We start from the raw sequence: 27,553 nt of genomic DNA on the forward strand, positions 1-27,553 counted from the left end.
TCCCACTCACATGAGTGGCACCAAGAAAAAGATATCGTTAGATCATCTAAAGCAGCTAGAGACGATTCTAGCCATGACTTAGATTCCATTTCTGCAAAGATAGATGCTGTCGAGAGACGAATGGAAAAGATGACTAAGGATATACACTCAATACGAATTAGTTGTGAGCAGTGTGGAGGACCACATTTGACAAAAGATTGTCTCAGTATTGAACTAACAATGGAACAAAGAGAGAATATTTCATACATAAACCAAAGGCCTGGAAATAATTATCAGAATAATTATCAACCGCCAAGACCAATTTACAATCAAAACCAGAATTATAACCGAAATGTTCCATACAACAACCAACAAGGTCCTAGTAATCAACAAGTATCCAACAATACTTACAACCAGCAAAGACCTAATTTTCAAAACAAACCACCACAAACCGATGATAAAAAGCCGAATTTAGAAGATATGATGACGAAGCTAGTTGAAACTCAAACGCAGTTTTTCACATCTCAGAAACAAACCAATGAACAAAATGCTCAAGCATTTAGAAATCAACAAGCTTCTATTCAAAATTTAGAACAAGAAGTAAGTAACCTAGCAAGGTTAATAGGTGAAAGAAAACCGGGAAGTTTACCTAGTGATACAAATGCTAACCCCCGGAATGAAACAGCTAAAGCCATTATCACAAGAAGTGGTACAACACTTAAACCACCTGAAATACCTGTAATTTCTGATAAAGCTATTCCTACTCCACAAGAACCACAACCTGAACAAGATAAGCAAAAAGAACCGGTAGTTGAAAAGGTTAATGAAGATAACACAGTTAAGGCTAAACCTTATGTTAAACCATAAAAAACTACCACTTCCTTACCCGAGTAAAATGAAAAAAGAGAGACTTGAAGCCGAGCAATCCAAATTATTGGATATGTTTAAACAGATAAATGTAAATCTTCCTTTCATTGATGTGATTTCAGGAATGCCTAGATATGCTAAATTTCTGAAAGATCTAATCACAAATAGAAAGAAAATGGAAGAACTCTCGGCCGTTACTATGAATGCTAATTGTTCTGCAGTGCTGTTGAATAAGATACCAGAAAAATTATCTGATCCAGGAAGTTTCACAATTCCATGTTTTCTGGGTAGTCTTAGTTCAATAGAAGCATTGGCAGACTTAGGTGCTAGTATAAATTTAATGCCATATTCACTATACACTAAACTAGACCTTGGAGAATTAAAACCAACAAGAATAAGTATACAACTAGCCGATCGATCAATAAAATATCCTAGAGGGATAATGGAGAACATGCTAGTTAAAGTTGGTACTTTAGTATTTCCAGTAGATTTTGTTGTTCTGGACATGGAAGAAGATTATCAAGTTCCTCTCATATTAGGAAGACCATTCTTAAACACGGCTAAAGCAATGATAGACGTGTTTGGTAAGAAACTGACCCTAAGTATAGAGGACGAGAGTGTTACCTCTTCAGTTAATAGAGCAATGCAACAACCGCAATCTACAGATGATACGTGTTATTATATTCAAACTATAGAATCACATGCAGAATTGTTAGAAGAATTTCCAGAATTACAAGGAACAGGAGAATGTTCTTTAGGAGAAGGTACTGAACCAATTGATGAAACTGAAATGTTAGCTACACTAATGGCTAATGGATGTGAACCAACAACAAAAAAAAAAATTAAATGCTAAAAGAAGAAGACAGATATCGATATAAATCATCGATAGAAGAACCACCAACATTAGAGTTAAAGTCACTTCCAAACCATTTGAAATATGCTTATTTACATGGTGAATCTGAATTACCTGTAATAATATCGTCTTCTCTTACTGAAAATGAGAAATCACAACTCATTTCTGTGTTGAAAGCTCATAAACCAGCCATTGCATGGAAGATTCATGATATTAAAGGAATAAGTCCTTCGTATTGCACACATAAAATCCTTATGGAAGAAGGTCATAAAATGTATGTGCAACGCCAACGAAGACTAAATCCTAATATACAAGATGTAGTTAAGAAAGAAATTATTAAACTGCTAGATGCAGGTATAATTTATCCAATTTCTGATAGTCCATGGGTAAGCCCAGTTCAATGCATGCCTAAGAAGGGTGGCATGACTGTCATTACAAATGAGAAAAATGAGCTTATTCCTACTAGGACTGTAACAGGATGGCGTGTATGTATTGATTATAGAAAATTAAAAGACGCCACCAGAAAAGATCACTTTCCCTTACCTTTCATTGATCAAATGTTGGAAAGATTAGCCGGAAATAGTTACTATTGTTTTCTTGATGGATTTTCCGGATATTTTCAAATTCCAATAGCACCCGAGGACCAAGAGAAAACCACATTCACGTGCCCTTATGGCACTTTTGCTTACAAACGCATGCCATTTGGACTTTGCAACGCCCCTGCAACCTTTCAAAGGTGCATGATGGCAATTTTTCACGAAATGATAGAAGAATGCATGGAAGTTTTCATGGATGACTTTTCAGTCTTCGGTGATACTTTTGAAACATGTCTAGCTAATCTTGAACGAATGCTTATTAGATGCGAACAATCAAATCTAGTACTTAATTGGGAGAAATGCCATTTCATGGTTAAAGAAGGCATCGTTCTGGGTCATAAAATTTCAAAGGAAGGAATTGAAGTGGATAGAGCTAAAGTAGATTTAATTGCTAAACTTCCACATCCCACCAATGTTAGAGGAGTTAGGAGTTTTCTAGGGCATGCCGGTTTTTACCGACGTTTCATTAAAGATTTTTCTAAAATTGCCACTCCTATGAATAAACTCCTAGAAAAGGATGCTCCATTCATCTTTTCAGATGAATGCATCAAATCTTTTAATATTCTTAAAGAGAAACTCACTAATGCGCCGATCATGATAACACCAAATTGGAATCTACCGTTTGAACTAATGTGCGATGCAAGTGATTTTGCAATGGGAGCCGTTTTAGGACAAAGGATTGAAAAACGATTTCAACCTATATATTATGCTAGTAAGACGTTACAAAGAGCATAAACAAATTACACAACTACTGAAAAAGAACTCCTTGCTATTGTCTTTGCTTTTGACAAATTTTGTTCATATCTCGTTCTAGCTAAAACGGTGGTCTATACCGACCATTCTGCTCTTAGATACCTATTTTCGAAACAAGATGCTAAACCAAGATTAATCCGTTGGATCTTACTCTTACAAGAGTTCGATATTGAAATCCGAGATAAAAGAGGAGCAGAAAATCTCGCCGCTGATCATCTTTCTCGTCTTGAAAATCCTGAATTAGAAGTTCTAAATGAATCGGCCATACAAGACAACTTTCCTGATGAATATCTATTGAAGATAGATTATAATGAAATTCCATGGTTTGCAGACTATGCAAACTACTTAGTATGTGGATTCCTTGAAAAAGGATTGTCGTACCAAAAACGAAAGAAATTCTTTAGTGATATAAAACACTATTTCTGGGAAGATCCACATTTGTTTAAAAGTTGTCCCGATGGAATAATACGCCGATGTGTATTCGGAGATGAAGCTAGTAAAATCTTAAACCATTGTAACACAGGACCAACAGGAGGGCATTATGGGCCTCAACTAACAGCAAGGAAAGTTTATGATGCTGGATTCTATTGGCCTACAATTTACAAAGACGCACACCTTCTTTGCAAATCCTGTGATGCTTGTCAAAGGGCCGGAAAAATAAGTCAACGTGATGAAATGCCACAAAATGTCATTCAAGTATGTGAAGTATTTGACATTTGGGGTATTGACTTTATGGGTCCATTTCCAAAATCTCATAATAATTTATACATTCTCGTAGCCATTGATTATGTATCTAAATGGGCGGAAACACAAGCTCTCCCAACTAACGATGCACGAGTTGTAGTCAACTTTTTAAAACGTCTTTTTGCAAGGTTTGGAACACCGAAAGCTTTAATAAGTGATCGGGGAACTCATTTTTGTAATAATCAACTTGAGAAAGTTCTTAAAAGATATGGAGTAACTCATAAAATCTCCACCGCATATCATCCACAAACAAGTGGACAAGTTGAAAATACCAACCGAGCTTTGAAAAGTATTCTAGAGAAATCCGTATGATCAAATCCGAAGGAATGGTCCATAAAATTGGAGGATGCACTCTGGGCTTTTAGAACAGCTTACAAAACTTCAATTGGAACCACACCTTTTAGACTCGTTTATGGAAAAGCATGTCATCTTCCAGTAGAAATTGAACACAAAGCATTTTGGGCTTTGAAGACATGTAATCTTGATTTACATGAAGCTGGACGACTACGGTTAAGTCAATTAAATGAATTAGAAGAATTAAGACATGAAGCATACGAAAATTCGTTAATCTATAAGGAAAGAACGAAGAAATGGCATGATAAAAGAATTAGAAGTTCAAAAGAATTTAAAGAAGGAGACAGAGTTCTTCTTTTCAATTCACGATTCAAGCTATTTTCTGGAAAATTGAAATCAAGATGGTCTTGACCATTCATAGTCAAAAGAGTTTTCCCGTACGGAACAGTAGAATTGATAAATTCAAATGGGATTGAATTTAAGGTTAATGGTCACAGAGTTAAACATTACATAGATAGTCCAATGAAAGTTGACAATGAAGTTAATCACAATTTCGATACCACAACTAACTAAGTGTGGGGATAATCAAGTCTTTGAAGGATAATATGTATTTCTATTAGAGTTAGATTTTCTGTTTTCGTGTAGTTCTCGAAAATGGAACCCGAATGGTCTTTCCCTAGCAGACCCTAAAGAACTAGTCTTCTCCCCCCATTCTAAATTTTTATTTTTTTTAGGTTTTACGAAATGAAGACTTCCTGTGAACTAAACCATGGTCTAATGCTACACGCTTTGATCACTAAATGTAATAATGACACACTTCCGAGTGAACTGGTATCAGTAATCAGAGAAAAATTGGACGGAGTAAGAAAAGAATCCAGATGCGAAGATAATAAGTTACAATTTGGTAAAGGAAAATCAAAATCCGCAGCGAAAAGAAGAGCACGATACCTTGAAAAATGTCACAAATGCGGAAAATGATCACACGAAGGTAAATGTTCAAATAATCAAACTTATTCAAACACCGAATTTGTTACTTTATGCAGAGATGGACCGTTCATATGTTTAGAAGAAAAAACACTGAATGCTCGAGGTTACGCCTATGTAGCCATGGAAAATCAATTAGTCCGACTATCTTATGAGTGGGCTAGAGCATATCACTAAGAAATCTATCTCACAGGTAAGTCTGTACAGTTTTTATTTTTATTTTTATTTTTAACCTTTTGATAATAAACGCTAATTTGTTCGCTATAAAGTATTAAATTGGTATTCGATGAAATTAGGTCTTGCGACCAAAATTATTGATATCATTCAAAAATTTATTACATCACTGCGAAATTTAACGTTTATTCTTAAGGTATAAATATCTTTAATCAATCAACCCAAAATATTTCAAAAATTCGTCATGAGTTAAATTAGGTCATGGAACCGAAATTACTTTACCGAAAAGAGGGGCGCATATTTTTGATAATATTTGATTGATTAAAGTGGAATAAAAGCCAAAAAGATTTTTAATTTTATTTTTACCATGTTTTTTTAATTAATATATAAATATTAATTTAATATTGTAAACTTATTTAAAATTGTAAATATTTGAAAAATTAATATAAGTTTGTTTGTATAAAAACAAAAATATAATTTAAGTTTGGTGTGAATTTTTAAAATATGAATTTTTAATTTTATGCATTTTAAATTTAAGTTTGGTGTGAATTTAAAAAATAAAAATTTACTTTAATTTGCTAAGTTAAAAATATGATTTTCAAAAATTCGTCGTAAGTTGAAGACTAGGTCGTTGAACCGAAATTGCTTTACCCGAGGGAGGGACGAGAACTTTTATTATCATTATTTTTAATCTTATTGAATTAAAGTATGCCAAAAACATAAAAATATAAAAAAAAAAAAAAACCCAAAAATCTTTGCTTTTAAAACCGCACTTTAAATTGACAAATTTTAAAATTTTGTCGAGGGACGGACTAGGACATCGTTCCAAAACGACCTCGTCCTAAATAACAAGGGAAACAAAATTTTAAAATTAATTAATTAATTATTTTATAAGTTAAGATTTTTATAAAAAAATAAAAAAAATAATAATAATGCAAACACCGCGACTCGCGGAGTTTATAATGGGTAAATACCGCGACTCGCGGAGCATCAAAATTCCAGAAAAAAAAATATAAACTGATCGAACAGATCAGTATCCACACCCACACCCCAAAGTACTGCGAAAATAAACCCAAAAACACACACAAATTCTAATTTTTTTCACCATTTTTCATCAAATCTTTCACAAAATCATGTTGAGAAGGATGATATCAAGGAATTACTCAAGGAAAACGGTAATTTCTTCATCAAAACACCCATTTAATCCGAAAATTAGTGTTCTTGAACAAATTTATACCCAATTCGATTTTGATGCTTTTTAGCGTAATTATGCTTAAATTGCTTATATATTATGCTTGTATAACCTAGATTGATGCTATTTAACATGATTAGAAGCCTTAAACTTCAAACTTTGAGTAATCTAGGGTTTGTGTTCTTGAGCAATTTGGGGCTTTTTGATATAAACAGGTTATGGCCGATTTTTGTCATGAATTATTGCTAAATTAAGTAGTGTAACATGTTTAGGTAGTTAAATGATCCAAACTTTGAGCTTAAACATGATTTTTGAGAATTAAAGTGGACTTTTTCAAGTCTAAAATTCATGAACTTGATTTTTGAGAGATAATGCCATTTGAAACTTGTTTGATTGCTAATAATGATTATTTTGACATGTTATTTGAGTTGAATGCTTATGAACTTGGCGAACATTTTCGTATATGCTTATTTGAAAAAGTGTAGATTTGATAAAAATATGAAAATGAGCATAAGTTTGATATAAATTGAACATGTCATTGTAATTATTTTGAATGATGATTTTGCTGACACTAATGCATATTTGGATGCACAAAATTTGTGTTTGATGTGTTTTGCAGACTGAAAGGGGTGAATCTTCATCCCAAGCTCGCATTGCTCCTCCTGAGAATGCGGAACAACAGGATGTTGATAACTATTACAAACAAGATATACCTCATCCAGTTATGACATTTTCAGATATGCACGTGGAAGATTTGCACCCGAACTTGAGATTAGACAGACGTTGGATAGATTATCCAAAATACCAAAGGGGCTTGCACACTCTTCATTCTAAAGCTGTTGAAGTACCTAGGGTAATAGAATGGGAACCATTAGAGGTAGTGGAATTGGCTGAGCCAATCAGGAAATTACTTACTCAAAGGTATGGTAATTCTACTTTTAGTGATTGTGTACGTTTATTTAACATGCGTAGACCTGTATATAAAGTATGGTATGAAGAATTATTGTGTAGTATAGAAATAAATGATCGGGTAGCTACTTTAACCGATCGAACTTTTATTAGATTTTTGTTAGGAGGTTCGATGCGCCACATGTCTCTACTAGACATGGCTCAGGCTTTACGTATATATACGCCTGAGGAGCTAGCATCTGCCGATTGTCAAGGGTTGATATTAAATGGTAGGAAGATTGATGAAAATTTTGATACGCATGGTGTATGGAGTCAAATGACTAGCCATCACCGATTTAAAGGGGGAAATTACTCTTATACGGATATAGATAGAGCTGAGTTAAGAGTAATTCACAGGTTTCTAGCGAACTCGATTACACAGTGAGGTAAAAATAAGGAAAAGGTAAATGAGCAAGATTTATTTTACCACATGTGTATTCGAGACCCACAAAGCGCTGTAAGTATACCTTATTGTGTGGGTTATTATTTATCGGCTATGGTAAGGGGGATGAGACCGCACAGTATAATAGGAGGTGGTATATTTATTACATTAATTGCTGAGTATCTCGATGTGGATATAAGTCGGGGGGATTATTAATCGAAGAACCAGAACCCCACGATACAATTGGTTTAAATGTATATCATGGTACTAAGGTTTTGAAGAGGCGAAATAACGCCGCAGTACCATATAATGGAAGACATCCACAGGTTGAAAGAAATCAACAACCAGGTAATGTGGGAGGGGGAAATGAAATGACAGAAATGTAAAGGTTTATAGCTTCACAAGAGTATGAAAATGCTAGACATCGAGCATTTGAAGATTGGCAAGTTCATCAAAACCACATCATAGCTCATTGCCAACATGTAGGTAGAAACTATATTCCTACTCCAAAGCCCATATTTCCTCCCTGGTCTATAGAAATCCAACCACCGTATCTTACTTATAATCCAGCTGAATCATTTTATAACACATACGGTTATGCATGGAACCCCTACTGGTATCAGTATCAACCCTAGTTTATTTAGTTTTATTTATTTTATTTTTGTAATGTTACTACATTTAACACTTATGTTGATATTGTAATAGTTTTTATAATTTTCTAACTTTTATTATTAGATTTTAATAATTTTTGAATGTGGGGTAATATACCAAACTTCAAAAATATGTATATATGTTTGCAGTTTATCTTATGTACACAACAGGGTAAAACAACGCATTTTCAAAGACTGGCATTAAGTTCAGCAAAAGCAACTAATTTTGACGACAAGATGCAAAATATATGTGAAATAACAACAAGATGGAATGAACAAATGATGTGCACCATTTATCATTCAACACAAACAACAATATGTTTGGAAACTTTGATAAAATTTAATCATTTTTCTACGCTAATCACCCTCAATAATTTAAATTGTTACTGATTTCTTGCAAATGAGGGCATTGCAAGATCTTAAGTGTGAGAAGGGGTTAAAATCTTTCGGATTTTAAAAAAAATTTTATTTAAACACTTGGTTACCATTAAAAATACTAGTAACGCAGTAGTTGTATTAGAATCTAGTGCTCTCTGATTACAAAGAACAGCCCTAGTCTTATATACTGACTACCCAATTCTAGTAAAAATTTTCAAAATTTTCAATTAAATGAACTCAAAATCATGTTTATACATATTTATAAACGATAAAACTAGGTATTAACACCGAAATTATTGTTACCTCGGAAAGGACATAAATTGAGAAACAGACCAAAATGTTAGAATTCATTTAAAATGGAATATAGGACAATAAAAAGGCAAATAAAAGAAAATAAAAGCCAAGTGTGAGAAAATTTACCAAGTTATTTTAAACATATGTCACATATTTCTGTAACAAATAATTGAAGATACTTTTGCTTTGGACTAAACTAAACAGTTTTACCCGATTTACTATAAAAAAAAAAAAGATGGATCTACACAATGAATCAATTCCATCATTTAAAGGAAGTAAAGTCTTCTGAAAAAGAAACGCGCTTCTTGATTTAGGTCAAGAAGTTGTCGTTCAGACCAGCTGTAGGTTGACGAAAAATCTAGAAAAGTCATCACTAAAATCAGCAGGAAATCCACGGACCTCAGCATCAAACAAGGTCGCCAAGTGGTCAGATTTATCCTAACCATGAGAGAATCTGTCTTGTAAAATGGGGAGGACGCCGTGCAAATTAGCTGGATAAGACTAATGAATCAGATCCCCAGAAAGGATAATCTCCTTTAAAGATCAAAAATAAGCTTTTAAGACTGATATTACTCAATTCTAGAGATTGACTTTAAAGATTGAGAATTACAAACTCATGGAATTCGATGATATCTAAACTCGAGCTTGAACGAGAAAATATTTTGATCAAAATTACAAACCGATTTGTTTTCTGAAAACCCATTTTCAATGCGTTCATTACCATTGAACGTAAAATCTTAAGAATTCACCTGAAATTCTTTAGGTCACCTGAACCAAATCGGGTGTCAACCGTAAGAACGATGGTTGCATAGCATGGTCAAAGACAGGACCTTGTGCCAGACCGGAAAATTATAAGGGTGAGCTTTACTATTGCTCATACCAAGGATAGTAATTGCGTCCGACACGTTATAGACCATAATTAAAAGCATGTAAGGGGAAATTACCTTAACAGTTGCTTGTTCAACGCTTTCCTTTACAACCTGACGGTAGTTTATCGAAAGGTAATATACGGAGCAAGTATACTGGATGTGTTGCTTTCCCAATACAAGGTTAGCAAGTGGGTGACACAAAACCACAAGTTTTGAGCTAAAATTTTCAAATCTAAAACCCACCAAACCCACAAAAATATTTTGCAAACATCGGTGAAGGGTTATTCCGGAAAACTTATCTAGGGTAAAAGCTAGATTGAATTTTCAAGAGATCAAATGTTTTCATAAAGATCCAATGTCCTTAATGGATCTAAATTTTTATAGTCATGTGAGACTGTAAACCACATCGTTACTATCATTGTTCATACTGCAGTATTGAAATCACTGATGTACAAAGTGTGAAGAATAAAGAAGTGATTCAAGTATTTTTATTTTAAGACTATATTGCTTGAGGACAAGTAACGCTTAAGTGTGGGAATATTTGATAATGCTAAAAACGAACATATATTTCATAGCATTATCCCTCAAGAAAGACAAGCTTTTAGTTGCAATTGTTCTATTTACAAGTGATATTCGTTTAAATAATAAAAGGTGAAGACAAAAGACAGATTCGACGAATTGAAGACCCAAATGACCAAAAAGCTCAAAAGTACAAAATACAATTAAAGAGGTTCCAATTATTGATAAGAAACGTCTCGAAATTACAAGAGTACAAGATTCAAAACGCAAAGTACAAGATATTAAATTGTACGCAAGGACGTTCAAAAATCCGAAACCGGGACATGAGTCAACTCTCAACGCTCGACTCAACGGACCAAAAGTTACAAATTAATTATGTATATAAATATAATATAATATATAATTAATTATATAAATTATATATTTATATTATATTTATATTATTAAAATCCGTCGGCAAGTAAAGATCCAAATTGGAGTGAGCTGGAAATTCAAACTCCGCGACTCGCGGAGTTTGAAGGGGAAATTGACCGCGACTCGCGGAGCACTCAAATCCAAATCTGCCTATAAAAGGCAACGCATTTTGATCGTTTTAAATATCCATCCATCAATCTCTCTATCTATATGTAAACGTATATATATATATATATATATATATATATATATATATATATATATATATATATATATATATATATATATATATTTATATTTTAATTTTAATTTTAAATCCTAATAATAAGGGTATGTTAGCGAATGTTGTAAGGGTGTAAGTCAAAATTCTGTCCGTGTAACGCTACGCTATTTTTAATCATTGTAAGTTATGTTCAACCTTTTTAATTTAATGTCTCGTAGCTAAGTTATTATTATGCTTATTTAAACCAAAGTAATCATGATGTTGGGCTAATTACTAAAATTGGGTAATTGGGCTTTGTACCATAATTGAAGTTTGGACAAAAGAACGACACTTGTGGAAATTAGACTATGGGCTATTAATGGGCTTTATATTTGTTTAACTAAATGATAGTTTGTTAATTTTAATATAAAGATTTACAATTGGATGTACCTATAAATAACCATATACACTCGATCAGACACGATGGGCGGGGTATTTATATGTATGAATAATCGTTCATTTAACCGGACACGGGAATGGATTAATAGTCTATGGAATTATTAAAACAGGGGTGAAATTATGTACAAGGACACTTGGCATAATTAATAACAAAGTATTAAGACCTTGTTACAGTTTAAGTCCCCAATTAGTTGGAATATTTGACTTCGGGTATAAGGATAATTTGACGAGGACACTCGCACTTTATATTTATGACTGATGGACTGTTATGGACAAAAACCAGACGGACATATTAAATAATCCAGGACAAAGGACAATTAACCCATGGGCATAAAACTAAAATCAACACGTCAAACATCATGATTACGGAAGTTTAAATAAGCATAATTATTTTATTTCATACTTAATTTCCTTTATTTTATATTTAATTGCACTTTTAATTATCGCACTTTTATTTATTGTTATTGTATTTAATTGCACTTTTAATTAATTGTACTTTTTAATTATCGCAAGTTTATTTTATCGCACTTTTATTTATCGCAATTTCATTATCGTTATTTACTTTACGCTTTAAATTAAGTTATATTTATTTTTAATATTTTACATTAGGTTTTAACTGCGACTAAGTTTTAAAATCGACAAACCGGTCATTAAACGGTAAAAACCCCCCCTTTATAATAATAATATTACTTATATATATTTTTATATTTTTATAAAATAAAACTAATATAGCGTTAAGCTTTGTTTAAAGATTTTCCCTGTGGAACGAACCGGACTTACTAAAAACTACACTACTGTACGATTAGGTACACTGCCTATAAGTGTTGTAGCAAGGTTTAAGTATATCCATTCTATAAATAAATAAATATCTTGTGTAAAATTGTATCGTATTTAATAGTTTTTCCTAGTAAAATATAAGCTATTTCATATACACCTCGCATAACATCAGATATTTATGATGATATTTTGCAATTTCAAAGTTCGAAGGTTGATGAAGAAAGATATTCCCCAAGATTTTAACATGACAGTGGAGCAAGATATTTTCTAAGGATTTCATCGGATAAGAAATTATATGGATTCTTGAAATACAGGGTATGGTCCTTGTATTTGTCCTGTGACAACCCAGAAATTTCCGACTGAATTTAAACTTTAATCTTTATATGTTTCCGACATGATAAGCAAAGTTTGTTAAGTTAAATCTCAAAGATTTTAAACTATGTTCATACATTCATTTAAACCCTTGACTGTTTCCAATGATTCACGAACAATCATTTATAAATAGATATATGTATATGAATATATGTGTAGATATATATACATATATACATATATATGACAACATGATAACTTGAAATACATTAATGAAATATTATACAATTTAGTTTCTGGAAGTAAAAATGTAAGATAATTTATGATATACAATAAAAATTTGATATTGAAAACATAATTATATATATAGTAGTTTGGATATATATATATGATTTCGATACATAACTATTACTATATGAATATTGTTTAAATATTAAATATATAATGTATATTATATAAATATGAAATATTACAAAACTAATAATATATATGTAATTTCAAGTTAAAATATAAGTATTATATTGAAATTGTTATTATTACATTCAATATTAAAAGAAATAGTAATATTAATACTAATATCAGTACTATGAATATTATTATATATAGATATGAAATTTGATACAATTAATGTGTTATAATTACTAAAATTACTATTATCATTATTAATATCATCATTATTATAATTAGTAGAAAAATTATAATTATAATTATTATTAATATTATTAATATAATTATTAATATTAAAAATAATACATATAGAAACAGATTTTTACGCATAATGGATCACGGATATATTTTTTTTGTTTGCTTTCATCTTTCCCTCCTTTTCTTCTTTAGTCCGTGAGTTCATGTCCACAATTATCAACCCTACAAATTTTTGATCAATTATAAAAACTATAGCCCATTCAATTACTGAAAACATAACCCCCTAAGTTACTAAAAATCGTATTTTTTTAAAACAGAAAAAGAAGTACAGCATGTTATATTTTTTATTTTTTTATTTTCTTTGTTATTCACCAATTATACCAAAAGCTTGATTTCGTAATGTTTTTAAAAATCTATTAATGCAATCTTGTTAAAATCCTTATACTCAAACTATCTGTAAAATATTAAACCCAAACTCTATCTATCGAATCCAAATTTTGAAGTCAAAGATAAATTTCAAAAAGTCAACTGTTTTGTTCATCCAAAAATTCGAACTCATGTTGATGTTTTAAGATCAATTAATGATCCAGAAAGTTCTAGGTATGTTTTACTAACTAATTCATGTTATAAATTTTATCTAAAACGATCTAGAATTCAAGTTTTGATTTTGACTTCATGTTCTTGAAATATGAAAAAGTCATTGATCAAATTCGAATAATTCCTAAAAAGGTAATAATGCAGTTGTGTTAAGAATATATTATTGAAACTATCTGCAAAGTTTCAATTCTAAATTCATAGTATCGATTACGAATTTTCGAGTCAAAGTCATGGTTGTAAAAAGTCAAACATTTTTTCTTGGAACGAATTAGTATAATTTGTTACAATTAAGGTTCGATTGATGATGCTATTGTATTCTAATGATCATTTGAAAGGTAGTTTATGTAGATAACAAGGCCTAAAAACATTTCAAACGCGAAATCGTTTTTTTTTACCTCCTACCCGTCGAACAGCAACAGCTGTTTTAATATATATATTTTTTTTAAATTAAACCTTTGATATTAAATCGTTATAATTATTTTGAAGTATTGAAATCTTGTTTTGATGTTTGGTATTTTTTTTTTTTCGTCGATTAGAATGAAGAAGAAGATACAAAACATAAGCGGGTTATATATTTAAGTTGGGATATTAAAACAGAAATAAGGAAATGGAGGAGTGGTAGAGTGTTGTTGCAGGTGAACGAGAGGTCATGGGTTCAAAACTAGGCCACGACATTATTTTTTCCTTTTTAACAATAAGAACTGCTGTTGGGCTTGTGCTTGGGCCGAGATCCATGATATGGTTGTTTGCTGGGCCGTGAGACTAATTGGGTTATATAAAATTGGATTGGGATTATATAAGAAAGACAAGATTGGAGGCATGGTTAAGGGTGTTAGTGAATAAGCTAAAGGTCATGGGTTCGAGTTCGGTTGTGATCATTTTTTTTTTTTTTGAAAAAAAAAACATTTAAGGTAGCCTCCTCCTTATTATTATTATTATTATTATTATTATTATTATTATTATTATTATTATTATTATTATTATTATTATTATTATTATTATTATTATTATTATCATTATAATTGAATACAACATTTGTTACTATTATTGATATAAAAATATACTTATAGTAATATTACATATAAGTATGTACTAACCATATTAACATTTTTAACAAATTAGGTATTTTAAATATATATATTGATATAACTATATAAATATTAATCATTTTAAATATATACACAAATTAAATATATATATAATACATAATATAATATATAAATCTGTTCGATTACGATTATACGTGTTAATATATATACAAATGATATAGGTTCGTGAATCCGAAGCCAACCCTGCATTGTTCAATATCGTCATATGTATTTTTACTACAAAATACAGTATTGTGAGTTCATTTGCTCCCTTTTTTACTCATTACATTTTTGGGCTGAGAATACATGCAAATGCTTTATTAACTGTTTGACAATATTTATATGCGTGAGTTTCATTTGCTCCCTTTTTAAATGCTTTTGCAATATATATTTTTAGGACTGAGAATACATGCGCTGCTTTTATAAATGCTTTACGAAATAGACACAAGTACTTAAAATTACATTCTATGATTGGATTATTAACCGAATATCGCCCTTCAAGTCTGGTAACCTAAGAATTTAGGGAAATGGCCCCTGATTGACGCGAATCCTAAAGATAGATCTATGGACCTTGACAAGTCCCATTCGGGGTACGAATGCTTTAGTACTTTGAGATTATTATTATACAGACGAGAGGTTCTGTTTGGGGATATTCTATGCATTAAGTTAACGTCAGTTACCAGGTGTTCAATCCATATGAATGATATTTTTGTCTTTATGCATGGGACGCTTATTTATGAGAACTGGAAATGAAAACCTTGTGGACTATTAAAATGATGGAAATGATTATTTATGATAAACTAATGAACTCACCAACCTTTTGGTTGACACTTTAAAGCATGTTTATTCTCATGTATGAAAGAAGTCTTCCGCTGTGCAATTGCTCATTTTAAAGATATTACTTGGAGTCATTCATGACATATTTCAAAAGACGTTGCATTCGAGTCGTTGAGTTCATCAAGATTATTATTAAGTTAATTATAGTTAGATATATTATAAAATGATATGCATGCCGTCAACTTTCGATGTAATGAAAGATTGTCTTTTCAAAAACGAATGCAATGTTTGTAAAATGTATCATATAGAGGTCAAGTACCTCGCGATGTAATCAACTGTTGTGAATCGTTTATAATCGATATGGACTTCGTCCGGATGGATTTAGGACGGGTTACTACATGTCCTTGGTCTCCTTCATGGTTAGTTTAAATCTGTTTTTCAGTACCAAATTTTCTATCGAACGTTCCCAACATTCCATTCTTTATTATCAGACTTTTGGCCATTTAGAACATCTATAATTTTGTTGTTTCCTCTGCTTTTAAGGCTACCGGTTATCAATTCGAGAGGTTTCAAGAGAATTGTGTTTTTAGATGATTAAACCCTGATGGTAATATGGTGGAATATAAAAGGTTCTCCGGTAACAATAAAAGAGCACTCATATATATCAAGATTATAATAAGGTTGTTTCGAACGAAAAGTCGAAGTTGACTTGCTGGAGTTGTGACAAAATTGGCTAATTTGAAAAAGAATGGAAATGTTATTTTGGGTAATAATAACACTAAGGAATTAGCAGAGCTACGTGTTAAACGTTTACTCAGTTGCCGAGAGTTTCTCAGGTACATAACTATATGCATAAATCTTTCTTTCCGTAGATGAAGTGCGGTTGATTTATCCTATCGATTGAGGTGTTTTCAAGAATCATGAAAGGTTTGAACGCAGATTGTAATTGTCAAGATACAAATGAGGTTTAAGATGAAATCAAGTGGAAAACTTGAAGAATTGTTTAGTTTCATATGTTATAATCAATATTTTAATTCATTTTAATTGTCCAATGTCATTAGTCCATAGTTAGGAGTCCACAATTTGTAGTTCAACAATTCATATATAGTTTAATATATAATATTCGAATTAATTAATACATGTCGTGACCCATTATATACATGTCTCAGACTAGATCACAACTCAAAGTATATATATTATTTAAGAATCAACCTCAACCCTGTATAGCGAACTCGATCATTACAGCATATAGAGTGTCTATGGTTATTCCAAAAAATATATATAGATGAGTCGATATGATATGTCAAAACCTTGTATACGTGTCCCGATATTTAAAGTGCGTAATATAAATAACAGAAATTTAAATGACGATAAATAAAGTGTGTAAAGTAAATAACAGAAATTAAATGACGATAAATAAAATTGCAAAAATTAAAATTGCGATAATTAAAATGTAATAAGGAATTAATAGTTAGCTAGGATTTTGTTAGCGTGGATTCTTACCAAAATTTCTCATAGTTAATTTGTTTGTTTCTAACAAATTTTATTTTGTCCAATGTTTTCATCATTATGCCACTTGTTGGATCCTGATAAGTCAAAATCCAAATATGAAATTGAATGATAATGGTTATTCTGTGGTGAACGGATTCGTATATCTGTGGATGTAAGTAGGATAGTAAATGACTGTTGAATCAGATTCGAAGAATGTACAGTGTAACTTATTAATGTGAAATCTAAATATTCCTCGGGCATTACCTACCCGTTAAAATATTTTTACCATTAACAGTTTGTACAGAAGAATTTTTAATTACAATATTTATGAAAACATATATACCTATATATTTCCTTCAGATGTAATAATGAATTTAATGAGTTAATATGATATTAAACTCATTTGATTTACCGTTAGAATAAGAATATATAATCTCTAAAACACTAGAGATTACATAATCATCATGTCGAACGAAGATCAAGGATGTAGAACGATACGTAGAACGAAGATTATACTCGGGGTTCAGAATGAGATGTTGAGGCATGTGATGTTGAAACTTGAGTTGTTGGTGGTACTGTTGGTGCCAGTGATGTTGCTGAAGCTGGTAATTTTTGCACCATGTTTTCTAAATTGACTACTCGAGAGCGAAGTTCGTTGACTTCTTCCATTATTCCGGGATGATTGTCGGTCGGAACGAGTGGATGAATAAGGTTTTGAATCTGAGATAGTATATGATCGTGATGAGATACTCTGGAAATGAGAGAGAAAATGGTGTCTCGAACAGGTTCGCCGGTAAGCGCTTCAGGTTCATTGTCAAGAGGTGAATTCGGTTGGTGGAAGAGATCGCCTTCTTCGCGTCTCCATTGATTAAGTCGACTATGAACCCATCAGATGAATTTGGGATAGCTGATTGATTCATTCATTCTGGTGACACCGCTTTCGGAGCTTAGGTGAATATCCATGTCGGAATAGTTGTCGGAATAACTATCGGAATAGCTATCGAAATCTGAGGGACTCGAACTGGTTGAGGGATTCATCTCGTACGATCAAATGAAGGATTTTCGATAAGAAATAGATTATAGGATATAGATTAGTACCCTGCAATACATGATTTACATATGCATATATAATACTAAAATCCCATAAGTTACGGAGGAATCTACGGAAGCTGTCAGGCAAAGGTAACAATAATAGATACGCTAAGATATGAATTTATCTATACACTGTCTATGCAATAGAGGCAGTAAGACGTGTCTAGACTTTAAGGATGATAAGCAAATAATTTTCAACACTAAATGATAAGCAAAACTTTTGACATGCAGACACGGTCGAAGTCCAGACCCACTAATGCATCTAAACAACTATCAGTTAGACACACTAATGCAAGACCTGATTCGCTAAGACCACCGCTCTGATACCAACTTTAATGACCCGTCCTAATCCATCTGGACGAATACATTACATTTGGTTACATCGCGAGGTACTTGACTTCTATATGATACATTTTACAAACATTGCATTCGTTTTTAAAAGACAAACTTTCATTTCATCGAAAGTTGACGGCATGCATACCATTTCATAATATATCCAACTATAAATGACTTAATAATAATCTTGATGAACTCAATGACTCGAATGCAACGTCTTTTGAAATATGTCATGAATGACTCCAAGTAATATCTCTAATATGAGCAAATGCACAGCGGAAGATTTCTTTCATACCTGAGAATAAACATACTTTTAAGTGTCAACCAAAAGGTAGGTGAGTTCATTAGTTTATCATAAACAATCATTTCCATTATTTTAATAGACCACAAGATTTCAGTTTATAAATATATGTACACTCGCAAGTGTATAAAACCGTTATGCTTATGTTGAGGTGATAATGCTAAAAACGAACATATATTTCATAGCATTATTCCTCAAGAAAGACAAGCTTTTAGTTGCAATTGTTCTATTTACAAGTGATATTCGTTTAAACAATAAAAGGTGAAGACAAAAGACAGATTCGATGAATTGAAGACGCAAAGGTCCAAAAAGCTCAAAAGTACAAAATACAATCAAAGAGGTTCCAATTATTGATAAGAAACGTCTCAAAATTACAAGAGTACAAGATTCAAAACGCAAAGTACAAGATATAAAATAGTACGCAAGGACGTTCGAAAATCCGGAACCGGGACCAGAGTCAACTCTCAACGCTCGACGCAACGGACTAAAAATTACAAGTTAATTATGTATATAAATATAATATAATATATAATTTATTATATTAATTATATATATATATTATATTTATAAAATAAACCGTCGGCAAAGAAAGAAGCCAAAGTTGTGAGCTGGAATTTCAAACTCCGCGACTCGCGGAGATTGAAGGAGGAAATGGCCGCAACTCGCGGAGTTCCCCTGGACTCAATTCCCTATAAAAGCCAACGCAGTTCGACGAATTTTAAGATCCATAATTCAATCTCTCTCTTAATATATACGTAATATATATATATATATATATATATATATATATTTATATTTTAATTTTAATTTTAATTATAATTCTAATAATAAGGGTATGTTAGCGAATGTTGTAAGGGTGTAAGTCAAAATTCTGTCCGTTTAACGCTACGCTATTTTTAATCATTGTAAGTTATGTTCAACCTTTTTAATTTAATGTCTCGTAGCTAAGTTATTATTATGCTTATTTAAAACGAAGTAATTATGATGTTGGGCTAATTACTAAAATTGGGTAATTGGGCTTTGTACCATAATTGGGGTTTGGACAAAAGAACGACACTTGTGGAAATTAGACTATGGGCTATTAATGGGCTTTATATTTGTTTAACTAAATGATAGTTTGTTAATGTTAATATAAAGATTTACAATTGGGCGTCTGATAGTGCTCCAAATGAACATATATTTAGTAGCAATATCGTTCCAATATGTAAAGTTTTTAAATGTAATTTCCTTATTTTTAGTAGTAATAGTTAAATAAATAAGTGCGAAGATGAAAGACGCAAATCGCTCGAAAATGAAGATTTAAAGACAAAAACGAAGATTTGAAAGACCAAAACGTCCAAAAAGCTCAAATGTACAAGATACAATTCAAAAGGTTCAATTTATTGATGAGAAACGTCTAAAAATGACAAGAGTACAAGTTACAAAATGCAAAGTACAAGATATTAAATTATACGAAAGGACGTTCGAAAATCCGGAACCGGTACCCGAGCCAACTATCAACGCTCGACGCAACGGAGCTGAAAGTACAAGTCAACTATGCACAAGAATATAATATAATATTTAAATAATTCATAATAAGAATAATAATAAATAATAAAAAGTTGTTAATTGAGCATAGTTAAGGGGTCATAAGTGAAAATTTCAAATCAACATTTGCCTATAAAATGGAATTCACGTAGTAATGAAAAAGAACACCTTCACTTCATTTTTCTTTCTTTCCCTCTGTAAGAATATATATATTTATATTTATAATATTAAGTTTAATTTAAGTTTAATAATAATTGGGTTATTGTAAGAAATATTTTACGGGTTTTAAAGTCGAAACTCTGCCCGTGTAACGCTACGCGATTAATCACCACTGTAAGCTATGTTCTTCCTTTTTAAATTAATGTATCGTAACTAAGTTATTATTATGCTTATTTGAGCCGAAGTAATCGTGATGTTGGGCTAAAATATTAAGAAGGGGTTATTGAACTTTGGACCATAATTAAGGTTTGGGCAAAAGACCGACACTTGTGGAAATTGAACTATTGACTATTAATAGATGGGGGGTATTGTCTAATTGAGTGACAACTCATTGGAGTCTGTCGAACCTATCTTCAAATTAATTAACCTAATAATTAATAATGATTATGGTTGTCCTATTTAGTGATGTTCATATGGAATCTGTTATAATCATTTAAATAATTAATCAATTGGGTTGGGTAATTGATTATTCATTCTGATCAAGTGGATGAATTAATATTCATAAACTAATTAAAACAGGGGTGGATTACATACAGTGATAACTGGTGTAATTGTTGACAGAAGTGATAACTGCGTCACAGTTTAAATCCTTAATCAGTTGGAATATTTGACTTCGGGTATAAGGGTAATTTGACGAGGATACTCGCACTTTATATTTATGACCGATGGACTATTATGGACAAAAACCAGATAGACGTATCAAATAAACCAGGACAAAGGACAATTAACCCATGGTAATAAATTAAAATCAACACGTCAAACATCATGATTACGGAAGTTTAAATAAGCATAATTCTTTTATTATATTTCTCATCGTATCTTTATTTACTGTCATTTTATTACTCGCAATTTTATTTACTGTCATTTTATTTATTGTCATTATTTTACGCACTTTAATTATCGTCATTTATCTTTACGCTTAAAATATAGAATCGACAAACCGGTCATTAAACGGTAAAACCCCCCTTTTATAATAATATTACTACTTATATAATTATATATATTTTGTATAAATATAGTTAAAAATATAGTAAGTATCACCAGCTCCCTGTGGAACGAACCGGACTTACTAAAAACTACACTACTCTACGATTAGGTACACTGCCTATAGTGTTGTAGCAAGGTTTAGGTATATCCCATCCGTAAATTAATAAAACTTGTGTCATATTTTGTAGTATTTTGTATTAAAAATAATACTATTTCGTACCCTCACGCTACATCATCAAGTTTTTGGCGCCGCTGCCGGGGAGCGCTAAAACGCTATATTTTTAATTATAATAATATTGAAATAAAATATAATAATATAATAATATTGAAATAGAATATAATAATATAATAATATTGAAATAGAATATAATAATATAATAATATTTTAGAATCAAAATTTGATACGTAAAGTTTTAAAAAGTCGTATTTATTAAATACTTCAGGGGTATATTATGTAACTTATAATTAATAATTTCTATCATGTCGCTTTCATGTGAATAGTAAATTAATTAATTTATTTTCATTTACTATTCATGAATAGTAAATGAATTAAAAAAAAAGTTTTGAAAAAAAAATTATAATTATAAAAAAATTATTAATTTGTAAAAAAAAATCGTTTTTTTAAAAAAAAAATCGTTTTTTTTAAGAAAAAAAAAGTTCGTTTTTTTAAAAAAAAAAAAAATTTTTGTGTAAAAAAAAAATCGTTTTTTTTTAAAGAAAAAAAAAATTCATTTTAAAAAAAAATTGTAAAAAAAATCATTTTTTTTTAAAATTTTTTTTTTAAAAAAAAAAAGTTTTAAAAAAAAATTTATATAAAAAAAAATTTTAAAAAAAAAAAAAAAATTAAAATCCTTAAAAAACGAAATAAAAAAAAAATTAAAATTTTTTTTTTTTTTATTACCTTTAGATTTTTAGACTCTAGTTACAATTTTTAGTATTAAGTTTAGTTTTGCCATAGTTATTTTTATTTCTAGAATTTTTAGGTTTGCCGTAAAATCTCTTAAGTGCTTATTCCTTAGACTAAGATTTATGTGCTTTAGAATTTTGCGACGCCGTTTTTCGCGCTACTTTCTTATTTTTATTTTTCGACGCCTATTTTTCGACCTTTTATTTTTCGACCTTTTTCGACGCGCAATCTTTTTCTTTCTTATTTCTCGCTATTCTAGTTTTAGGATAAGATTTTTATTCTACTTCTTATCTAAATTTCTTAAAATTACGAAAATTTATTTTAAGTGGTTAAATTGATAGACATCAAAATTTTCTGGTTCGTAGTAATAGTTGGATTTGTACGTGGACCGGGTTATTGGAGCCAAACAGTCCTCAATTATATTGAGACCAAACGAATCCTGCCCCTCTGCTGCATCTTTTGGCTATTCGAAACGTGGGCAAAATCAGAAAAGTCTATTAATTGGACAACTTATATAAGTTTTTCTATTTTTATAACTAATATTATATTCTGTGAATGCACCGAGCAAAACGTTCACCACCTTTCATACATTCACTACCTGTAACTCGATCAAGACATCTAGCCAATATTATCGCCGTTGATTTTTCTTTAGAATCATCATCTAGACGACCAAGTACTCCAACTCAAATTTCCGATAATCCAATTTTTAAACCCTAAATATCACAACCAAGAACCCGGAGGATATTTAAGGACAATTCCAAGATCCTGAACCACTAATCATTCCTCCTGAACCACAAACCGTTAAATCAGAATCTTCTAGTGATTCGTATTCAACAAATTCAATTATGGAAGTAACGGAACCTCTAAGTATGGAAGATCGAATGAGAGCCACACGCACGGGCCAAGGTCACGCCATTATTCAGCCAGATGTTAGAGCATCAGATTTTGAAATCAAAGGACAAATCCTACACATGATCACCAATCAGTGCCAATTTGGTGGTACAACAAAAGAAGATCCAAACGAACATCTTCGAACTTTTAATCGGATTTGTAATCTCTTTAAAATCCGAGAAGTTGAGGATGAAACTATTTATCTTATGTTGTTCCCATGGACTTTAAAGGGAGAAGCCAAAGATTGGTTAGAATCATTACCTGAAGGAACGATTGACACATGGGATGTTTTAGTTGAGAAATTTCTTCAAAAATTCTTTCCGGCATCTAAAGCCGTGAGACTTCAAGGAGAAATTGTTACGTTCACACAAAAGTCAAATGAAACTCTATATGAGGCGTGGACAAGATTTGGAAAGTTGTTGAGAGGATGTCCTCAACACGGTTTAGACACTTATCAAATAGTACAAATATTCTACCAAGGTGTCAACGTTGCTACACGAAAAGACATCGACATAACAGCTGGTGGTTCCATTATGAAGAAAACCGCAACTGAAGCTTACAAAATTATTGATAACACAGCCTCCCACTCTCATGAGTGGCACCAAGAGAAAGATATATATCTCTCATCTAAAGCGGCTAGAGCCGATTCTAGCCATAACTTTGATTCCATTTCCGCAAAAATAGATGCTTTCGAGAGACGAATGGAAAAGATGAATAAAGATATTCACGCAATACGAATCAATTGTGAGCAATGCGGTGGACCACACTTAATGAAAGACTGTCACATTGAACAAACGATGGAACAACGTGAAAATGTTGTCTACATGAACCAAAGGCTGGAAAATAGTTATCAGAATAATTATCAACCGCCAAGGCCAAACTTCAATCGAAATCAAAACATTCTTTACAATCCAAAAGGACCCGACAATAACTCGTATAACCAACAAGGTCCGAATAACCAACCAACTCAAAACAACACTTTCAATCAACAAAGACCTGGCTTGTATAAACCACCACAACAAACCGACGAGAAGAAGTCAAATCTGGAAGAAGTGGTATTTAAGCTAGTTGAATCTCAAACACAATTTATTGAAACTCAAACCCAAACGAATGAGAGGTTTGATCAGTCATTTAGAACTCAACAAGCTTCCATTTTGAATCTAGAAAAACAAGTAGGTACTCTTGTTAGATTGATGAGTGAAAGGGAACAAGGAAAGCTACCGAGTAATAATGAAGTAAATCCTCGGAATGAAAATGTTAACATGATATCAACAAATTCTGAAAAACCAATACCAGAAGATGGGAAAGTTTTAGATGTAAGTAACAATGAAGAAGTTACACCACCACCACCACCCGAGTATGTAAAGCCAGTGGTGGCACCATACAGACCACCCATCCCGTTTCCAAGAAAAGGAGTTGAGTATGAGCAAGTAATAGGTAATAAAGTTTGTGATACCTCTGGAAAGAAGAAGAAGAAGAATAAAAAAGTGCAAGAAACAAAAACAGTAGAAGTAAACCCGGTGAAGACAGTTCCACCAAATCCTCCACCTAGGGTAGGTGATCCGGGTGAATTTATTGTTCCTTGTCTACTTAGTGACTGTGTCATGTATGATGCACTAGCAGATTTAGGTTCAAGTGTGAGTGTTATGCCTCTTTCATTATATAAGAGATTAGGTGTAGGTGAGTTAACTCCAACGGATATGAGTGTTCGACTCCTTGATCAAACCATTAAGCACCCAGTTGGAATTGCTGACAACCTACCCGTTCAAGTAGGTAATTTAACCTTTCTAGTCGAATTCATTGTCATTGACATAGAAGAGGACTCAAACGTTCCTCTAATTTTAGGTCGACCATTCTTAGCGTCCACCGAGGCGTTATTTGATGTAAGAAAGGGTAGAATGACACTTAGTAATGATGAGAAATCGATCACCTTTATGATTCGACAGTCTAAATATCCACAAACCAAAACCGTTGAACCGACAAAAACGATTGGTAAGAACCATGTTGTTTTACCAACTCCAACGGTAATGCTTAACAATAATAGAACGCCTAAGTGTGGGGAAAATGAAGTAACACCTAATGATGACTTGATAATAAAGAACCCCATAGTTGATACGAAATTAAATAACCCCGTTATTAACAGTTCAATGAAGAAACTTTTTAAACGGGTTATTGATGCTAAAAGTAAGGGAAACTTTAAGTTATATAACCGGTTAGTATCCAATCTGTCGCCTAAAGAAAAGGCGAAGCTAGTTGAATTTGTGGATATTACGGAAAAAGCTGGTCACTGGCTTAAAGCAAAAGTCACAGATATGCAAGTTGATTATGGTCCAAGAGAAATTGACGATGAAGTTAATCACAATTTCGACACCACATCTACCTAAGTGTGAGGAGATTCAAATATTCTAAAAAGAAAATGCTGTTTGGAGTTAGTTGTTCTGTTCTCGTGTAGTTCCGAAAATGGAATTCGATTGGTCTTTTCCGCTAGCAGACACTAAAGAACTAGTTTTCTTCCCCCATTCTGATTTTTTTTTATTTTGTAGATTTTATATGAAATTAATATGCTTTTTAAATTTAAGTTTTATGTGAATTTAAAAACAAAATTTACTTTATTTCATTAAGTAAAAAAATGATTTCTAAAATTCGTCGTGAGTTGAAGATTAGGTAGTTGAACCGAAATTACTTTAACCGAGGGCGGGACGAGAAATTTTGTTATCATTATTTTTAATTTAATTGATTTAAAGTATGCCAAAAAAAAAATATTAGATTTTATAAATTTTTGAACGTGGGGTAATATACCCAACTTCAAAATTATGTATGTTTGTATTTTATGTTATATACAAAACAGGGTAAAATAACGCACTTTCAAAGACTGTCATTAAGTTCAGAAAAAGGTACTAATTTTGACGACAAGAAACAAAATATCAAATGTGAAATAACAACAATATGTTTGCAAACTCGGTATTTTTAATCATTTTTATACACTAATCACCCTCATGAATTTAAATTTTTACTGATTTCTTGCAAATGAGGGCATTGCAAGATCTCAAGTGTGGGGAAGGGTTATAAATTCTTTCGGGTTTGCACTTGGTTTATTTGCCAAATTTTGTGAAAATTTGAAAAATTTTCAATTAAATGAAGTCAAAATTATGTTTATACATATTTATGAACGGTGAAAACTAGGTGTTAATACCGAAATTATCGTTATCTCGGAAAGGGCATAAATTGAGAAACAACCTAAAACGCTTGAATTCATTTAAAATGGAATAAAGGAGAATAAAAAGGCAAAGAAAGAAACTAAGTGTTGTAGCGACCCCGACAAATCGTCAAGTGACGGCGTCGGCTACGTGGGTCCCATTACCTGATTATAAGTCTTTAAGATAACGTTTGACCAAAATATGTCGCCTTCATTTCAAAATAAAGATTGTTTCAAAGTTTACAAGAATTGTTCAACCAAAAGTTAAGTTACAACGTTATAAGTACATTTGAAATCTAGGCGACACGGTTTAAAGTAAAGTCAAAAGACGCTCCAAGTAATGCATGCATACTCGACATCCAATGCAAGTATCAAATAGTGAGCGGAAACATGTATCACATATCGTGCAAGACCTGAGAAAAACATAGAGAAATCTGTCAACGAAAACGTTGGTGAAATCATAGGTTTAGTAAGTATTAAACGTTGTTTTTGAACCACAAGATTTTGTATTTCCATAACGTAGATTATCCAAATCATTTGCATTCCAAAAGTGTTGTTATACACGAGCACTCAATTATCAAAACTTAACCAACGTTACCCCATCACACAGTGCTAGAACCCGCACTAAAACACAAATATATATTTCATCCGCATAACGGTAGCGAACCGTCCGAATGAGGGTTTGTTAAACCCGTATGGCCACACAATATAAGTTCTCGCTTACACCCTGCAAGTGTAACTAATGATAATCGAATTGAGGCATTTTTGTTCTAACTCGCACGTGGAATGTTTGTTTTCACACTTGTGTTCAAAACATAAAAGTAAGTAGTACGAGATGTAACAAAGTATATGTTTTCTC

Source organism: Rutidosis leptorrhynchoides, chromosome 6, assembly GCF_046630445.1.
Source record: "Rutidosis leptorrhynchoides isolate AG116_Rl617_1_P2 chromosome 6, CSIRO_AGI_Rlap_v1, whole genome shotgun sequence".
In the NCBI taxonomy this organism is placed as follows: domain Eukaryota; kingdom Viridiplantae; phylum Streptophyta; class Magnoliopsida; order Asterales; family Asteraceae; genus Rutidosis; species Rutidosis leptorrhynchoides.